General features: G+C 47.9%; 1 long non-coding RNA gene across 1 annotated transcript in view; it reads right to left on the bottom strand.

The window, feature by feature from the left end:
- LOC125943880 (uncharacterized) overlaps positions 1 to 20,076 on the bottom strand; it is a 68,106-nt gene that overhangs the window by 29,851 nt on the left and 18,179 nt on the right. Inside the window, exon 2 of the long non-coding RNA XR_007465960.1 lies at positions 12,951 to 13,019. This is a non-coding gene — a long non-coding RNA (uncharacterized LOC125943880). The remainder of the gene's footprint in view (positions 1 to 12,950; positions 13,020 to 20,076) is intronic.

The raw sequence follows: 20,076 nt of genomic DNA, 5'->3' as shown, positions 1-20,076 counted from the left end.
AAGTTGCACATGATGACGAATGCCGTCTATCAGGACGCGAGCTGTGCACTGTCCGGTAGGAAAGATGGTAACGTCATTGGCACCACATAGAACCGGACCAACATACGGCGTTTGCACTTTTCGCAGACGGAAGCACAGTTCACAATGTATAACAGAAATAGCGGCTCCAGTATCTACAAGAGCGTCGACGGAAACACCTTCCAAACAAACTGAGAGCAAATTGGCGGGGCGAGCAGGAGGAATTGGGACAATCCGATACGATGCAGTTTCTCCTCTGAAAACTGCAGCCCCTAGTTTTCCGAACGGGTGTCCACAACATGGGAAGCAGCACGCAAGGTCGATGAAGAACGGCGGTAAGGTGAAGGAGAGCGACGCCGGGGCGAGCGGGATGCTCGAGCCATGTCCTGGGAAGGTGAAGGAGAGCGACCAGAAGTGGTTTTGTACGTTCCGGTTAAGTACGAATCTAGCGCTGGTATCCTGTCTCGCTCAAAGTTGTCATAGCTTCGCCTTTCACCTGGTTGACGCCCAGGAACGTAGGAGTCAAACCTAGGTGCGCTGTCTCGCTCAAAGGTAGCATAGCCCCGCCTTTCATCTTGCTGACGCCGACGGCAGAAGCGAGAAATGTGGCCGCGAATACCGCAGTAGAAACAAACAGGGCGCGACGACCGCCACGGTGAGTAGTACGGCTGTGCAGGAGTATTCGCTGCCAGCGAAGCTAAGGGGTCGCGGTAAGGTTCGGCATGTGGAGACTGAACGGTCGAGGGAGGCCGGGAGGCAATTTCGGCATAACTTGGCGGACGAAATGGTGCAGTAGACTTGTCCATTTGGACGTTTTTCATCGACGCCAGTTTGTCCTTGATGATGTCACGCAGTCCAGGAGGAGCGGGCCGAACGGTTGCAAGCGTCGTAGGCCCAGAAAGATGGCCGTGAAAGTCCTCCCTGATGAGAGTGCGTATCAGGGCTCGAAGCTTAGCATCACCGTTGAGTTGAGGGTCGGTAGAGGCGTGTGGCAGGCGAATAGCCTGGAGCGTGTCTAGACGCTGGCAGGCCGTGACAATATCCCCAACGCAGTTTGGGTTCTGCATGACGAGAGCATTAAAGGCGACCGTGTTGATGTCCTTCAGTATGTGGCGAACGCGATCAGCTTCCGCCATGTCACTCTGTGCGCGGTGGCAGAGAGCGAGGACGTCCTCAACTTAGGACGTATAGGACTCGTCCTGCTCTTGTATGCGCGTTGCCAGCTTCTGCTTCGCGACTTCGGAGCGTCCAGAGGACATGCCGAATATCTGGCGAAATTGCTGGGTGAATGATGGCCCGTCCGAAAAGTCACTTTCGTGGTTAAAAACCATGTCTTCGCAACTTCGGTTAAGTAAAAAGCGACATACCGCAATTTGTGCGTGTCTTCCCAATGATTGACGTCGCTGGCTCTGTTGTAGTGATCGAGCCAATCTTCGACGTCGTCGCCGCGGAGGCCGGCAAAGACTGGAGGATCTCGGGGGGTGGTGTTCACCGTCCAGGTAGGCCCAGCGGGCTGAGCAGAGGTGGTAGCAGCAGTGGTGGACGGGTTGGTATCGGCCATCACCGTGGTAGGCGAGAGCAAACGACGACCGGATCGAAGCTCCAGGGGAATCGGGAAAATAAGAGGACGAGGGAATCGAAGCACCTCCACCACTTGTGAGACGCCGGCCGATGCGATGCCTTTATTTCCGAGCAACTGCCCGAGTCAGAGACGAAGCACCGCACGAGACAAAAGATGATGATGAGTGGTATGTACAAATGACGACGACGATATGCACAAATAGCACTCACACAAGATGATGAGTCGTATGTACAGATGACGACGACCATATGCACGAAATGCGCTCACAATGTATATATATATATATATATATATTGTTACGGATGAGGCGTGTTTATTTACAGGTGATGGATGAGAGTTCAGGAAAAACAGTCGAGCACCGGTTTCGCTCTGCGCTCCGCACCCAAAAAGATCCGTCGTCCTCCTCTTCTTCCTTTCGTCTCAACCAAGGCGTTACATTCCCCGTTTCGCAGACGAAGCCCGTCATGCAAGTTAGGGCTGAGTTATAGTGTGGTATCGCTTGAGGCGCGTAACATGCGCAAGTTGAGTAGCGCTAGAGCGGCGTCCTGGTGACCTTACACGGGCGACCACATACGTTAAATCACTAATGCGGTCAATGATGGTGAAGAGACCGGTATACTGAGCCAAGAACGTTTGGCATAACCCGAGTCTGCGCTTAAGGGTCCACATCCACGCCAAGTCACCTTTTTCGAATGAAACTGAGTCGTGGCGGCGGTCATACCGCTCCTTGGAGCGATCTTGTGATGCCAGTGTACGCAGACGAGCAAGTTGTCGGGCTTCCTCAGAACGGCACAAAGTTTCGGCAACTGAATCGTCTGCATGGAGGGTAAAGGGGAAAATGGTATCGAGACAGCTGCGCGGTGCCCGAGCATAGAGTAGGTAGAAAGGTGTGAAGTCCGTAGTTTCGTGCTTCGCTGTATTGTAGGCATGCGTAATAAATGGCAAGATGTCATCCCAGTTCTTGTGATTGGATGATACATACATAGTCAGCATGTTGGTCAGGGTGCGGTTCGTACGTTCGAGAAGGCCATTCGTCTGGGGATGATATGGTGTTGAGTGGCGGAACTGCGAAGTGCAGAGTCTAAGCAATTCTTCCGGGGCATCAGAGCGACGAATTAGTGACCACGGTCGCTGATAATTACGTGAGGCGCACCGTGACGAAGCATTACGTAGCGTAACAAGAAGGTAGTGACGCAAGTAGCTGTGGAGGAAGATATCGCAGTGGTTTCGCGTTTCTAGTTAGGTGATCGACACAGACGATGACCCAACGGTTGTTGTTCGAAGACCATGGAAACTGTCCTAACAGGTCGATACCAACTTGCTCGAAAGGTGTAGTAGGCGGCGGTACAGGATGTAGGAGGCCTTGTGGAGCACTTGTAGGTCGCTTGTGACGCTGGCACTTGTCGCAGCTCGACACGTATTGTTTAGAAGAATGTCGCATCTTAGGCCAGTAAAACCGCTCCTGTATTTGATGTAGGGTGCGAATGAATCCAAGATGGCCTGATGTCGGATGATCGTGCATGACACGGAGAACGTCGCAATGCAGACTTTCGGGAACAACCAGTAAATACCGCGCGCCACTTGCTGAGTAATTTGTCTTATATAGCAATCCATCGCGAAAACAAAAGCGACCACTGGCCTAGGGACTGCAGGCATCGGCGAACAAGGGGTCCAAACATAAGTCATTGCGCTGTTCCCGCTGGAAGACGGTGGCGTCAGGAAACGAGTGAGAGACAGCAGCAAAGCAGGTGTCAAGACTGTCCGTGTTATCCTGCGTTGTGGACAGAGGAAGGCGAGAAAGGCAATCAGCGTCGGCATGACGTCTTCCACTTTTGTACGAAACATTGAAATCAAATTCCTGGAGCCGTAAAGCCCAGCGTGCTAGACGACCGGAGGGATCACGGAGGGTAACAAGCCAACATAAGGAATGGTGGTCAGTCACAATTGTAAATGGACGCCCGTAGAGGTAGCAACGGAACTTCTGAACAGCAAATACAGCCGCTAAGCATTCTTGCTCTGTCACAGTGTAGTTTCGTTCAGCCTTGCTGAGAGAACGGCTCGCATAGGCCGCCACATACTCTTCATTATTATGGCGCTGAAGAAGCACTCCACCGATGCCGGTTCCGCTGGCGTCACTGTGCACTTCAGTAGGAGCAGACGCATCGAAGTGACGAAGAATGGGTTCTGATGTTAGGAGAAACTTGAGTTGAGAGAATGCCGCGTCGCATTCAGATGTCCACTCGTACGGGCTGTCTTTTCGCAAAAGACTTGTCAATGGGTAAACAATGTCCGCGAACTTGGGCGCGAACCGTCGAAAGTAGGAGCATAATCCCAAGAAGCTACGGAGATCTTTTAGTGACAGGTGGCTTAAAGGCACTGACTACTTCTATTTTCTGGGGGTCTGGCCTGACACCATCTTTGTCAACCAGGTGACCAAGAACTAACGCTTGTCGTTCGCCAAACCGGCACTTCTTAGAATTCAAAACCAAGCTGGCCGTTTTGACGCAGTCTAAAACGAGGTTTAAACGGGCGTTATGCTCTTCAATAGTACGCCCGAAAATGACAACGTCATCTAGATAGCATAAACATACCTCCCATGTTAGACTGCGCGGAATCGAGTCCATAAATCTTTCGAAAGTAGCGGGGGCATTGCAAAGCCCAAACGGCATAACATTAAATTGATAGAGTCCATCGGGTGTCACGAATGCAGTCTTCTCCTTGTCAGCAGGGTGCATCGGGGTCTGCCAATACCCTGATCGTAGATCTAGTGAAGAAAAGTAGGAAGCCGAATGTAGATAGTCGATAACATCGTCGATCCGAGATAGTGGATATACATATTTTTTGGTGAGGGCGTTTAATCGTCTATAATCAACGCAAAACCTCCAAGAACCGTCTTTCTTCTTAACCAAAATGACAGGTGCTGCCCAAGGGCTGCACGATTCTTCAATAACGCCCTTCTGCGGCATATCCTGAACTTGTTCGGCAATATCTTTCCGCTCCGATGACGACACTCGGTAAGGTTTTTGCCGGACCGGATGAGCAGAGCTTGTATCAATTCTGTGCTGAGCTCGAGAACATGGTAAAGATTGTAGCTTCTCCTTTTTGCAGTAGTCAAACACAGAAGCATGTCTTTCCAATAGCTCAACCAATCTTTGTCGCTCGTGTGAGCGTAGGTTCTTACTAATCATGCTCAGAATCTGCGACTCGTAGGAGCAACTGCATTCGCCAACGGCCAAGCGTTTTTGATCTTCGTCGTCAACGGCAGCGATAGAATTCCCGTTGGCACAATCAAAGATGGCGAGCTTCATTCCGCGAGGAAGTATAATAGGCACTGGCGAACAGTTCAGTGCCCACAAAGACGTGGCTCGGTTGCTAATCGACACAATACGGCGAGGCACTAAGATGTTTTTCTTAGCACACTGACCGGTCAGAGGTTGAACGATCGCATCAAAGGGAGATGCGGCAGAGATGGAAGCGAACACAGCAACTGACCGCATGGACCATGGTGGCACTGTCAGTTCATCGGAAACAACCAGTGTGTCTTCCGCGGGTGGCAGCTCGTCACAGAGGGCATGAACGACTTCACTGCTGACTGAAAGTTCACCGGTGCCACAGTTGACGAAAGCGCCACACTCTTGGAGAAAGTCAATACCGAGAATAACTTCGTGTGTACACCGCTGCAGAACCAGGAATTCTGTTGGGAACACCTTTCCGGCCAACAAGACGTTAACGACGCAAACTCCCAGGGGATGAAGTATTTCTCCTCCGACACCACGAAATCTTGTAGATTCGTGCCAAGAAAACATAACTTTGCGGCCAATGTGATCTTTGAAAGAACGACTCATAACAGAAATGGTTGCACCAGTGTCCACTAAAGCCGTAGCACATACTCCATCTATTAACACCTTTATCTTGTTCTTAAGAATCGTAACTGGCGGAGGCATCTGAGGTAAGTCATTTTGTGCAACCTCAACTCCATTGGTCGCACCGGCTAGTTTCCCGGCGGTGGCGGTGGTGATAGCCGCCGTCGCGGTGAAGGCGAGCGGCGCAGTCGGGCGGACGGAGGTGTCAAACTACGGTCAGAAGCGGGAGAACTATTGCGCCGATTCTCTTGTCGTGAGGTTCTCCTGGAATAGGCGGACCAGGGATCGTTGTTGTGACCATTGCCGGCGCGAAGATACGTTGATGGCGGATCGTATCGGGCTGTTTCCATGCGCCGAAGACAGAACCGAGCTATGTGTCCGGTAGCACCACAACAATAACACACAGTAGGTTGGCGATATGCGTTGTAGCCCTGAAAAGCATTGCCGCGACGCTGTGGGACAAATGCATCTTCACGCGGCTCCTGGTATGGAGCGGCCGGCTGACGAGGATATCTGAAGCGGCGTTCGTAGCGCGACTCTGGGTAGTAATGGGGCTGCGGCCTTGGTGGCGAGCGAGAACTGTAGTTGCAGCGATAGAAACATGATGAACGGGTGCTGGGATTGGCGCAGCATCATAGGGTGTCGAGTGCACGTGTCGGGTGAGCTGTTCCCGTACTATCTCTCGTATTGTAGACGCGAGATCAAGGGACGTGTAGTCGTCAACACTCGCAATGGTTGTCACATTCGGTAACCGACCGAATTTTGGCGTGATACGTCGCATCTTCAAGGCCTCGAATGTACGACAATGCCGTATGACGTCAGCTACTGCACCAAGGTTATCTTTGCCGATGAGGAAGTGGTATACATCCTCGGCAATTCCTTTTAAGAGGTGGCCGACCTTGTCCTCCTCTGACATGCGAGGGTTGACGTTCTTGCAGAGCTTCAATATCGCCTCATTATAAGTCGTACACGTCTCGCCTGGCACTTGGGCTCTTTGCAGCAGCGTTTGTTCAAACTGCTTCCTCTTCGCGACTGAGTCCCCAAAACACTCAGTTATTTCCGACACGAATCGATCCCAGGTCGTGAGGGCGTCCTCATGGTTGTCAAACCACACAAGTGCCATGCCCGTTCAGAAAACACGCCGTTGGACAGCTGAGTTGCCGCATCCCAATGCTAATAGTTGCTCACTCGTTGTAGTGAGTGAGCCACTCATCCACGTCCTCGCCAGACTTGCCTCCAAATGTGCGAGGCTCTATCACGTGCTGACGCTGCCAGGGACCAGCCGCGGCTGGAGCAGTTACCGAACGGGCCGCTGTAACCAGGGCAGGGGCTGCAGCTGTAGGAGCAGGTTCAGTCCGGGTTCCGTCTTCACCGCGAGACATCTCGACCACCAGCGGCAAGGGCGGCAGTCCAGCAAGGCGGCGGCTTCGGCGCAGATCAGGTGGTTGCAGAACCGTGTTGCGTCGCGTGGTTGAGTACCCAGCACCTCCACCACAAAAGTGTTACGGATGACGCGGGTTTAATTACAGGTGATGGATGAGAGTTCAGGAAAACAGTCCAGCACCGGTGTCGTTCTGCGCTCCGCACCCAAAAAATCCGTCGTCCTCCTCTTCTTCCTGTCGTCTAAACCAAGGCGTTACTATATATATATATATATATATATATATATATATATATATATATATATATATTGTTGCAACTGATGGTGCTCTGCTCCGGAACACCCTTAGGTGCACTTCGCTCCTGAAAGAGGCTGACCGCGGGTAGAGTTAGCTACTGAACAACACTTTGAAATGTGGGGTCAACGCGGTTTCCGTCATAAATCCGGAATGTCAAGAAGTGCGACGCAATTCTAATGCATTTCTGTCTCATTCACGCTAAATCACCACTGAGTGTTGGCTTGTTGGAATGCATCCAGGCCAGAGTTACTACAGAGACCATTTGTCGCAAGGTATATGAGGAGTAAACGAAAGTTAAACTCTGCCCCCTGAAGAAACTCTGCACCCTGAAGAAACTTCAGTAGTGTATCTGCAAACTTATTGTCCGGTCACCCAGCGATTGCAGTTTTCAGGTAGTTCAGGCTTAAGGCCAGGCTTTTTTATATGCTTAACTGTGAGCCTTCACATTCCCGAACCGATCCAAAGCAGGTGTCAAGCATTTGACGTTGCCGCAGAAGCCGCGAAATTCCGGCACGCTTCTTGGTAGTCGTTTGTCCACCCGCAAGCAAGGTAACAAATGCTGTAACGGCCAATACAGCCCGAAGCCTTTGCCAACTTGGGAAAATGGGTAAGGTCAACTGAGCTCTACATGTTGCTGAGCTCGGCATGTGCCCGAACAGGCTAATAGAAAAAAAGGCAAAACATTAAGACGAAGCCCAGAAATAAGTTAAGCAATCGACAAAAAGCAGCCGAATGTGGAGAAGGGTGTAAAAGGAAAAGATGGGAGTACAGTGACAAGGAGCTATGGACTACAGTGCAGTGAAGGGGGCGGAGTATACAGACTTTTTAATTATACCGTCAACGAAAGCTCTGCTCGTAACCAATTCCCACAAATGCACGCGATCCGCCAAAGTTTTTTTTTTCGTGTAGCTGGAAGGCATGTACAAGTGCGCAAAAGAATTCCCTTATGTAACGGTGTGCTTCAAAATACTATATTGAATAAATAATTAATTTTATAATTTTAAGCGGACTCGAATAAACTATCCTTTAGTTCATTATTACTTATTACCTAAATTTAAGTACGCGAGTGTTTTCGCGTTTCGCCCCCATCGAAATGCGGCCGCCGTGGCCGGGATTCGATCCCGCGACCTCATGCTTAGCAGCCGAACACCATAGCCACTAAGCAACCACGGCGGCTACCAGACTTTTCAAAAAGCGAATTGTGAAGGTCGCGGGACCCCCTTTCAATAAAGTAGTTTGAACGATGCTGTCGAACTTTGAGACATTATGAAACATTCTAACGGTTCCTCGACTTAGGCGATCTCACTTGCAGATGTCTTCGAAGACCCTTAGGCAAACCGTGAATAATTATTGGCACGACTGCAGATTACAGATGTTCTGCGCTTGCCATCTAAAGATGGAGCCGTTTCGCGTAAAACTGCTCTAGGGAATTTCCTAAGCATCATTCAGAGAAAACAGCGTGGTCCCACTTTTCACCTGAGTTTCCGTGGAAAGCGAACACACAATTACATTTTCATTTGTTGCATGTGTCTCATAACGTATAGGCTGTACTTCTCGGCGAGCACAATAAAAAAAGACGCATGTGCGATATGCGCTCACCATGACCGTGCCATGAGTTGTACTCACGCGCTTTCTCAAAGAACTGGATCACAGCATATGGGCTTGATATTTCCCATCAAAGGAAGCTGGCTTTAACATATCCTTGTTGCGTCCTTGCGAGGCTTGGATTATGGCGAGAATGTTCTCCTTGAGTTGGCGCTGCCATGTTTCAGGCTCCTGCTGCTGTTGTTGCTGCTGACGCATCATTTCTAGAAGGCGCGAGTCAACTGAGAAGTCAGACTGCACATTCAGCGAGGACTAGCTGCTCTTCTTATGGCGAGGCTCGAGCAACGCTCACGCTACAAGGCACGCCGTGCTCCTATTTTAAACCGCTAAGCGCGCTGTTTTGCTTTCTTTTCTTTGGGCCCACATATTACTACAAGGCATGCTAAACGAATTCCCATCCCTACACCACGCTATACTCTCCTAGCCCACGGCGTAGCTACGCGATTGTAAGTCTGAACGACTACTCCTGCAATATTTTCGCCAAGATAGCGATCTCCGAAAAACCGATATAAAGGCGAGTAAGTTCTTTGGCATGTTTTTGAGGCTCATATTGAGCACAACGCTAAACTGCTGGGCTTCAACTGTGCAATTGGTATAAGTTACCTCTACTTATCCCACAAATTAATCAATTCTTTAGCTTGGTTATCATGGGGGCGATATATTTTTTCAGTCATCGATCCAAACTGACCGGTCTGCACAATATAAAATGAATAATTTTTCGGAAGTGTACGAATCCTTGTAAACGCATAATTCGGGGCCAACTGCTTAAACCTTGTTTACAATTTAGTTATTGCTATGTAATCACTTCAAGTGAACATTTCATGTTGAACGACGCTTGTGTGTAATTCGGACCTACACATTTATAGTGACGCGAACTGGCCGATGCCACCTGCAGTAGTGTAGCCTATGCCTTCGTTTCCTTTGCGCTTCAAACCACAGTTAATACGCACTGCTACGGTTGCGCAGCGCTACTGGCGCGAGTAATTTTACTTATTACAATAATCATAATCGTAATAATCGTAAGAAATGCTATTATATATCATTACCGTCGCAAATCATCTCGAAATAATGGTTGCGCCGCCAACTTAATGGCGTCAAGTGCGAACATCGGTTATTTACGGTAAAGCGTTTTCTATTTCTTAGCTATCTAAAACGTACGTAGAGGCGGTTGCAATAGAAAGATCGAATATGTATTCGAGAGGAACACAGGATGCTCAATTTCTTTAGGCGCAAGTTTCACATGCATCACTAGAGAGGTTTAGTTTAGCGTACGCTCTACCGCGGCGTGTGCTATAAGATAGCGGGTCATCACGGCGCATGCGCAGAACGCTAAACGACCCATAGCGTATAGCGTACGCATGCTATATCCCAGATTTAGTGTTACCGTCTTTGCGCGGTTTGCATAAAACATGGTGGTGAGCCCCGCTGCGCGCTTCGAATTGAATTTACCGTTGCTTTTGTAGAATTCCCTCCGTCGTAGCAAATGACTGCGTAAACGGTATTCACTTCGTCTCAAGCCGCCTCGACGGCAGTGTATGATCGATAACCTTAAGGAGTTTTCGAGATCGCTTCTCGTTTCGAGCGAGACGAAGCCTAACGACGGAAATGATGATGATAAAGAAGATGATTTATTGGCATCCCCTTGAAAGGGGGGGGGGGGGGGGCGACAAATAGTCACCTAGCCTGCTTGATTTTAGGTAGGTATGCTATGGTTCTTTATCTAGCATTTTTGTCTACCGCTCATTATTCTTTTTCTTTTTCAAAACGTTAGCTTGTACAGCTACCTATGATTTTAACAGATCAGGTCGTATCCATCTTTTCCCTGCTTTTTTTCCACCAGTACTCTCATCGTCTCTTGCTTATCTCTACGGCTGATCTGTTCAGTTTCCTTCTACTTTAATTAAACCCAAGCGCTTCTGGGAGTTGCGCGTTACCTACGGTTCTCGCGGGTGGATCCCGTCGCATTCCATTAGGATGTGCTGAGTGGTTTCTGGATATTTACTGCAGCATACACATGCCTCATCTAGTTCCGAATATTTGCCCCGGTATGTTTTGGTGATTAGGCAACCGACTCGACCCTCAAATAGCAAGGCACTGCCCTCTAAGTTTTCGTACTGATTTTCCCTTCTAATTTCTTTCTTCAATCTTGTAAGTCTCCATAGTCCTTTTTGTTTCCATTATTTGCAACCTATTCACGGTCTCAATTTCTCTCACTTTCTTTCTGATGACTCCTGGTTGTCTATTTACAGTTTGATTATCTTGTACTTGGTTGCCAACTTCCTTGACCTCTTCCTCCATTCTGTGTCCACGCTTTTCATGTAGAGATACTTGTGCACTTTAGCCGCCCATTTATTTTCATCCATGGTCCAGAGCCTTTCTTCAAACTAATTTTGCTCTGTGCTTCTCTGATTTCAAAAAAGGCCCATCCCATGCCACCCTGCACTGCCTCATTTGTGGTATTACCGTGGGCTCCCAAAGCCAACCGGCCTACTGATGTTTGGTTAACTTCCAAAGCCGCCAAGATATTCGATTTTAAGCATAGAATGGCATTTGCGAATGTTAGCGCTGGAACATTACTCCTTTGCAGATTCTACGCACCACCTCATAGTTATTGTGGTCCCACAGTGCTCTGTGTTCCATTAATGCTGCATTCCGCTTCCCCTGTATTTTCAGATTATCTTTGTGGTTGCGTGAGTAATTCTTTCCTTCGCTTAAGTGTGCATCGAGGTACTTATATTGCTTCACTATGGGTATTACTTGCTGTTGAATTGACACCACGAAGTTACTCGTCCCTTCATTAAAGATAATTCCTGATTTCTCTGTGCTAAACTTAAGGTCTAGATTTGTCGCTGCATTTCAACATTGCAACTATCTGTAAATGTATTTTATTGTCTGCTAGTAGCACAATATCGTCTGCGTACATCAGTCCAGGGACCTTCGGTTGCACCATTTGTCCATTACGCATGTAGGATAAACGAAACCCTAATTTGCTGTTTTTCAGTCGTCTTTCTACACCCTAAACGTAAAGCGTGAATACCAATGGTGACAGAGGGCATCCTTGCTTCAATGCTTGGTGAACTCCCACCATTTCATTACCTTTTCGACCTTCCCATACCAATTGTACTTGGTTGCCTCTATATATCTCCCTCAGCAGCTCCACGAAATTGTCATCTATATGCCTTCGTGTTGAAGAATATCACATAACAATTCCCTGTCTACGTTGTCATAAGCTCCTTTAATATCTAGAAATGCTATCTATAAAGGTTCTCTGAACTACTGAAATCTCTATGCACTGAAGTACAAACGTATTATCCTCTAAGCGTCTGTCTGCCTGGCCTGAATCCATTCTGTAGTTCCCCCAATACATCGTTTTTCTCCATCCACTTCGACAGTTCTAATTAATGGCTTGCATTGCCATTCTATATATCAGCGACGTTACTGTAACTGGCCTGTACGAGCTCGTCATATCCTTATCTCCTTTGCATTTGTAGATGAGGCTCATCTTGCTTTCACGCCATCCTACGGGAATTTTCTTTCTTCTAATCACTTGCTCTGTGGCATTAGTCAGGAGTGCCTTGCTTTTTGGACCGAGGTTTTTGATTAGCTGTATTGGGATTTCATCGGGTGCTGCTGCCGTGTTGTTAGGGACATTTTCGGCTGTTCCAATAAAATCTTCTTATGCTAAATGTTGATTTCTCAGGCCTCTCTGCTGTTGCTGGATCTGTTGTCTGAACTACGCTTTTTCTCGTGCCGAAGTTATCCTTAATAACGTATGTGATGTACGGCAGGGCATCGTCTCCTTCGTAGATGGTACCCTCTTCATCCCTTATAGCGGTTTGCTTGTTTTTAGTTAGAGCTCCGAGTGCTTTTATATGGTTCCAGAATCTTTTGGGGGCGCCTTTGTTCTTTTGCGAATGTTATGCACCCAACGTTCACTTGCGCATTTAATTTTCTCTTGCACGAGCTCACTCGCCACCCTTTTCTTTTCTCGGTATGTCTTCCATCTAAGGAGCACCTCTTCTTCTTGTAATCCCAACTTTTTCGCTTCTCGATGAGCCCTAGATGCCTCTTTACGCTCTTCTATGCTTGTATAGCAATTAGACAAATCTCTCCAATGCTATTCACTGCATGCTTAGAAGAAGTATTCAAGCTCTTAGACTGGGAAGGCTTAGGAGGAGGATCAACGGCGTATATCTCAGCAACCTTCGGTTTGCAGATGACATTGTCCTATTCAGTAACAATGGAGACGAATTACAGCAAATGATTGAGGACCTCAATCGAGAAAGTGTAAGAATGGCTTGAAGATGAATATGCAGAACACAAAGATACCGCTCGATAGCCTGTCAAGGGCACAGAATTCAGGATCGCCAGTCTGCCTCTAGAGTCTGCAAAGTGAGTACGTTTACCTAGGTCAATTACTCACATGGACCCTGATCACGAGAAAGACATTTACAGAAGAATAAATGGGGTTAGAGTGCATACGGCAGGCATTGCCAATCCTAACTGGGAGCTTACCACTGCCGCTGAAAAGAAAAGTGTACAATCGTTGCATTCTACCGGTGCTACATATGGGGCAGAACTTGGAGGTTAACAAGAAGCTCAAGAACAGTTAAGGACCGCACAAAGAGCAATGGAACGAAAAATCTTAGACTAAACGTTAAGAGACAAGAGAGAGTGGTGTGAATCCGAGAAAAACAGGGATAGCTGATATTGTAGTTTACATTAAGCGCAAGAATGGAGCTGGTCATGCCATGTAATGCGTAGGATGGATACCGGCGTACCCATAGGTTACAGAATGGATACCAGGAGAAGGGAACGCAGTCGAGTCGGCAGAAAACCATATGGGTTGACGAAGTTAGGAATTTGCTGGCGCAAGTTGGAATACGCTAGCGGCAAGACAGGGGTAATTGGAGATCGCAGGGAGGCCTTCGTCCTGCAGTGGACATAAAATATAGGCTGATGATGCTGCTGATGATGATGATGATAGCGTGTTTTATTTCCTTGTTTCCACCTTACGTGGTTTCCTCTTTCCAATCCAACAAATCCAGATGATGATGATGATTTATTGGCATCCCCTTTGAACGGGGCGGCGACAATAGTCACCTAGACTGCTTGTTTAATCAGTATACTATACATGTTTCTTATCTAGCATTTTTGTATACCTCTCATTAATATTCTTTTTCAAAATTTTCCTTTACTGCTGCCTATGATTTTAAGAGATCAGGTCGTATCCATCTTTTCCCTGCTTTTTTTCCACCAGTACTAATCGTCTCTTGGTGATCTCTACGGCTGATCTGTTTATGTTTCCTTCCACTTTAAACCCAAGCGCTTCTGGGAGTTGCACGTTACCTACGGTTCTCGCTGGGTGGATCCCGTCGCATTCCATTAGGATGTGCTGAGTGGTCTCTGGATCTTTACTGCAGCAAACACATGTCTCATCTAGTTCCGAATATTTGTTCCGATATGTTTTCGTCCTTAGGCAACCGGCTCGAGCCTCAAATAGCAAGGCACTGCCCTTTGTGTTATCGTACAGATTTTCCCTTCTAATTTCTTTCTTCTCATTCTTGTAAATCTCCATTGTCCTTTTCGTTTCCATTCTTTGCATCCAATTCACGGTCTCTATTTCTCTCACTTTCTTTCTGATGACCCCTGGTTGTCTATTTACAGTTTCGATTATCCTGTACTTGGTTGCCAACTTCCTTGACCTCTTCCTCTATTCTGTGTCCACGCTTTTCATGAGAGATACTTGTGCACTTTAGCCGCCCATTTATTTACATCCATGTTCCTGAGCCTTTCTTCAAACTAATTTTGCTTTGTGCTTCTCTGACTTCAAAAGAGGCCCAACCCATGTCACCCTGCACTGCCTCATTTGTCGTATTACCGTGTGCTCCCAAAGCCAACCGGCCTACTGATCTTTGGTTAACTTCCAAACCCACCAATATATCCGATTTTAAGCATATAATGGCATTTGCGAATGTTAGCGCTGGCACCATTACTCCTTTCCAGATTCCACGCACCACCTCATACTTATTGTGGCCCCACAGTGCTCTGTGTTTCATTATTGCTGCATTCCGCTTCCCCTTTATTTCAGATTATCTTGGTGGTTGCTTGAGTAATTCTTTCCTTCGTTTATGTGTACGCCGAGGTACTTATATTGCTTCACTATGGGTATTACTCGCGTGAATGGACACCACGAAGTTACTCGTGGTTCATTAAAGATCATAATCCCTGATTTCTCTGTGCTAAACTTAAGGCCTAGATTTGTCGCTGCGTTCCCACAGATATTCGCAAGTATCTGTAAATCTTTTTTATTGTCCGCTAGTAGCACAATGTCGTCTGCGTACATCAGTCCAGGGACCTTCTGTTGCACCATTTGTCCATTACGCATGTAGGATAAATCAAAACCTAATTCGCTGTTTTCCAGTCGTCTTTCTATGCCCTTGAAGTAAAGCGTGAACAACAATGGTCACAGAGGGCATCCTTGCTTCAATCCTTGGTGAATTCCCACCATTTCAATTCCTTTGCGGCCTTCCCATGCCGCTTGTACTTGGTTGTCTCGATATATCTCCCTCAGCAGCTCCACGAAATCGTCATCTATGCCTTCGTATTGAAGAATATCCCACAACAATTCCCTGTCTACGTTGTCATAAGCTCCTTTAATATCTAGAAATGCTATCCATAAAGGTCTTTTCTGAGCTACTGAAATCTCTATGCACTGAGTTAGTACAACATATGGTCTTCTAAGCGTCTACCTGGCCTGAACCCATTCTGTAGTTACCCCAATACGCCGTTTTCCTCCACCCACTTCGAAAGTTCTAATTTTATGGCTTGCATTGCCATTCTATATATCACCGACGTTACGGTAACTGGCCTTTACGAGCTCGTCTTATTTATCTCCTTTGCCTTTGTAGATGAGATTCATCTTGCTTTCACGCCATCCAACGGGAATATTCTTTGTTCTAATCACTTGCTCTATGGCATTAGTCAGCAGTGCCTTGCTTTTTAGACCGAGGTTTCTGATTAGCTGTATTGGGATTTCATCGGGTCCTGCTGCCGTGTTGTTAGGGACATTTTCTGCTGCCTTTTTCCAATAAAAGCTTTCTATGCTAAATTTTGATCTCTCAGGCCTCTCTGTTGTTGCTGGATCTGTTGTCTGAACTACGCTTTTTCTCGTGCCCAAGTTATGCCTGATAACGTCTGTGATGTACCGCAGCGCATCATCGCCTACATAGATTTTACCGTCTTCATCCCTTATAGCCGTTTGCGAGTTTCTAGTTGGAGCTCCTAGTGCTTTGATATGGTTCCAGAATCTTTTTGGGGCGCCTTTGTCTCTTTTGTGAATGTTATGCACCCAACGTTCACTTGCGCATTTAATTTTCTCTTGCACGTGCTCACTCGCAACCCTTTTCTTTTCTCGGTATGTATTCCATCTAAGAGCACCTCTTCTTCTTGTAATCCAACTTTTTGGCTTCTCGATGAACCCTAGATGCCTCTTTACGCTCTTCCATAGCTTGTTTAATTTCCTTGTTCCACCACTTACGTGGTTTCCTCTTTCCAATTGAACATTGTTTTGCCGTGTCCGCCTTATTTCATGCTGCATAACCTCCACCAGTTCCTTATATTCCCAGACTGCTGTAGGAAAGCCACAATTTTCTTCTCTATGTTGTTTGCAGTCTCTGTTATTTGCTCGTCATTCATTTTTAAAAATTCTGAGGCTATTGGTTCATGTTCTGAGCTGGTATCTCGCCCAAACTTCAATGCTAAACGTCTATGATCGCTTCCCAGGCTATTTTTTCCTTTTCGTCTATTATCATTTGGTCTAGTTGTTCGTAGACCATTTCTGAGACTAAGGCGTAGTCGATACATGACTGCCTGTTTCCGCATTGCCACGTTACCTGTCCATGACAATTATTCTCCCGGTTAACTACTATAAGGTTCTGTTCATCACACAAATCCAGCACTAGAGAGCCGTTGTAATCAGTATATCCGTCTAAATCGTCCATGTGCGTGTTCATATCTCCCACTAATATCACCTGGCCCGAGTTACTGAACTCATTAATATCGCTTCTAATGCAATCGACCAATTCCTTGTTTTTCTCTGCTATCACTACCTGTCCATAGGTAAGCTACTCCCAGCCACGTCTTTTTACCTTGCCATGTACCACTAATCCATAAATGCTCTTTACATGTCTCGTTTACCCTTCGCCACTTCAGACCTCGCCTAATTAGTACGCCTACGCCTCCGCTTTCCTTGACCCGTTCATTCTGTTGCACTATTCCGATACAAAGTTGTCAATAACAGGCGGCTGCTCCAAATCTCGTAGATGCGTTTCGGTCAAGGCGTACACGCTAATCACTTCATCATTCAGTTGCGTTTGAATTTCCAGCCATTTTTCCTGCTTGCGACCACCCTGCATGTTAATGTAGCAAATTTTACCTTCTCTATTCTTATCCTTTCTGCGTCTTTCCTGACTCCCGTCGCCTAATCTGCCCTTTACTGGTGTTTCGCTATGTTCAATACTCAATCCTGCTTCCTGATTGCCTGGGGCCCGCCTAAAAAAGCACAGCTCGTGCCGCGAATCGACGTCCGACCGGTTTTGCTACACTTTCACTAAAATGTATCCCGTCACGCACAAAAGCGCCTTCGCGGCCTGCTCGGTGCACTTCTCGGTTGATGTCAATGACCGTAAAATTCATTGATTTAGCTAGAGTCCAAATTTCCCTGTTTACTGCAAGAACTGCCCTTTCAATTTTATAACCCTGCCTTTCAACCTCTGGCACCGTGCACAACCGCGATTGTACTTCCTTTGAAACATTCCGCAGGTCGGTGACCCCTTTGGCTATTTGCTTTGTGATCCCTGCTCCTCGTCCGTTCAGTACGTCAATCACTCCGCCCATTATCACCACTAGGTGTCGCTCCTCCATTGTGTCCCACATGCCTTCCTTGGCCTTCGCTATCACCTCTCTAATCGGCCTTCCCGGAAGCGCGCTAACCTGGACTCGTTCGTCTGCCCCTACCTTCTCTGCTATCGCCGGTTCTACTTTACGCATGTTGGAATCCCCAACAAAGACAACTCGACGCTTTCCTTCCCCCTCACCGCCGAAAGCTGCCCCCGAAGTCACAATGCCTCCCCTCCTTTCTTATCCTTGCCCTTGGCTTTGTTTTCTTCCCGGCCGCGTCAGTGGTATCCCCTTCGTGACTATCACTGACGTTTCCGCCACTGCTTCCCAGCGTGGCGGGTTCGGCTGTCTCTGCACTCGCATCTGAGCCAGCTCCGTTCGCGGTGCTCGCCTCAATGCGTTCATCATTGCTTTGCAGAATGGTGGCGCTCAGCTGGATTTCTGCGTTAGCTAGCTTTTCTTCTGCCTCCTTCCTCTGCTTCTGCTCGATGTTAAGCTCCTTTTCTAGCTTTCCAACCCGCTTAGCTAACTTATCCTTGTCTTGCTCTAGGCGGTCTAGCCGAGACCCTAGCACACACATCCTACAGGTACAATCTGCACCATTCGCTTCGCGTGCTGACTGGCGCAGATTTTACCTTCGAGATGTCAGCGCCACCTATGGGTGATGTCGGGAGATAGGCGCCACGACGGCATATGACCTCTGAGATCGAAATATCTCGCAGGCCAACTAAAAGTGATTAAACGTGCGCTGCTTAGCCTACGCTGTAATATAGCGTATTACGTACGCTGTAATTGCGTACGCTATACTAAAGCTGCTATTAAGTGAATGGTTTTTATTTACTGTACACACATCCTACCTACAAGGGAGAACACATGGGTATCTTTGAATGATCATTGTTCGAACATGAATATTGTTACAAGCACGGGGAAAATGGGTTTACTTAGGCGGGCGAGAGCAGGAACAGCAGCTACGAACAGCAGGAATGGCCGCTGCACAGTCGTCGTTTTCATCTTCTTCCCTCCTTTTGATTCGCACGTCCCTCTTACGCGCTTGGACGCAACATACCTCTCCTCGCAGACAAAGCCCACTGGGCGAGTCAACTGGCCTGCCGAGGCGCGCATAATTTCAACTGGCGACATGTGCGACTTGTGTCCTAGCAGAGCGTCGACCAGCGTTCGTGAGGCGCGCGAGAGCGTAGTTCACTTCGCTGATCTTGTCGATGACAACATACGGTCCATCGTAGTTTGCCAGCAGCTTTGGGCACAAGCCGCGTTTCCTTGTGGGAGTCCAAAGCCAAACGAGATCACCAGGGTGATATGTAACAGGCCGATTTCATGCGTCGTAGCGTGCTGTGGAGTTTTCTTGCGATGCCAAAGTCTGTAGACGCGCAAGTCGCCGAGCCTCTTCAGCGAGGCATAGCATATCGGCGACCGCAGGATTGTCGTGGTGGTAAAAAGGGAGGACAGTGTCGAGCGTATACCGGAGCGGGCGAGCTTATAGAAAGAAGAAGGGGCTGTAACGGGATGTCTCATGTTTGGCGGTGTTGTATGCGTAAGCAATAAACAGTACAGCTTAATCCCAATTCTTATGATCCGACCCAACATACATGGAAAGCATATTCGTGATCGTTCGATTAGTGCGCTCAGTGAGGCCGTTCGTTTGCGGATGATACGGCGTCGAGTGCCTAAGGTGCGAGTCACATAAACGTAGAAGCTCTTCCACGATATATGCTGTGAATTGACGTCCGCGGTCGCTTACAATAACAGAAAGCGGTCGATGTCGCAGAACAATAACGTCAAGTAAGAAGAGCGACACTTCGGGGACAGTGGCTGATGGTATAGCTGCAGTCTCGCAGTAGCGCGTGAAATAGTCGGCGCAGACAATTATCCAGCGGTTCCCCTTGTATGACTGAGGAAAAGGTCGTAACAGATCAATTCCAACTTGTTGAAAGAGCAACCTTGGAGGCGGCACAGGTTGAAGGAGACCAGATGGGGCAGTGGTTGGACGTTTCCGAGGTTGGTACGGTATGCAGCTGGTGACATACAACTCAACCGTATGTCACATCCGGCGCCAGTAAAAGCGTTCTTGAATGCGATAAAGGGTGCGCACAGTGCCTAAGTGACCGGAGGTAGGGTCATCATGCATAGCCTGAAGGATTGCTGGCCGGAGACGCTCCGGCACCTCTAGAAGGAAGCGTGCACCCGTGCTTGAGTAATTCCTTTTGTACAGGAGCCAGTCACGTACACAGTAGCTGCTTGTTGTAGTAGAACGGGCTGAAGTGAAGAGTGGCTCCAATTTGGTGTCTGTCCATTGTTCTGCTTTAAACGCATCGATATCAGGAAAAGCGGGTGTCACAGAGGCAACGAGATGATGAAGATCGTCTGCGTCGCAGGCCGTCATGGTAAGCGGCATACGGGAAAGACAGTC

Source organism: Dermacentor silvarum, chromosome 3 (assembly GCF_013339745.2).
Source record: "Dermacentor silvarum isolate Dsil-2018 chromosome 3, BIME_Dsil_1.4, whole genome shotgun sequence".
Classification (NCBI taxonomy): domain Eukaryota; kingdom Metazoa; phylum Arthropoda; class Arachnida; order Ixodida; family Ixodidae; genus Dermacentor; species Dermacentor silvarum.
This window is presented reverse-complemented; position numbering and strand designations above follow the sequence as displayed.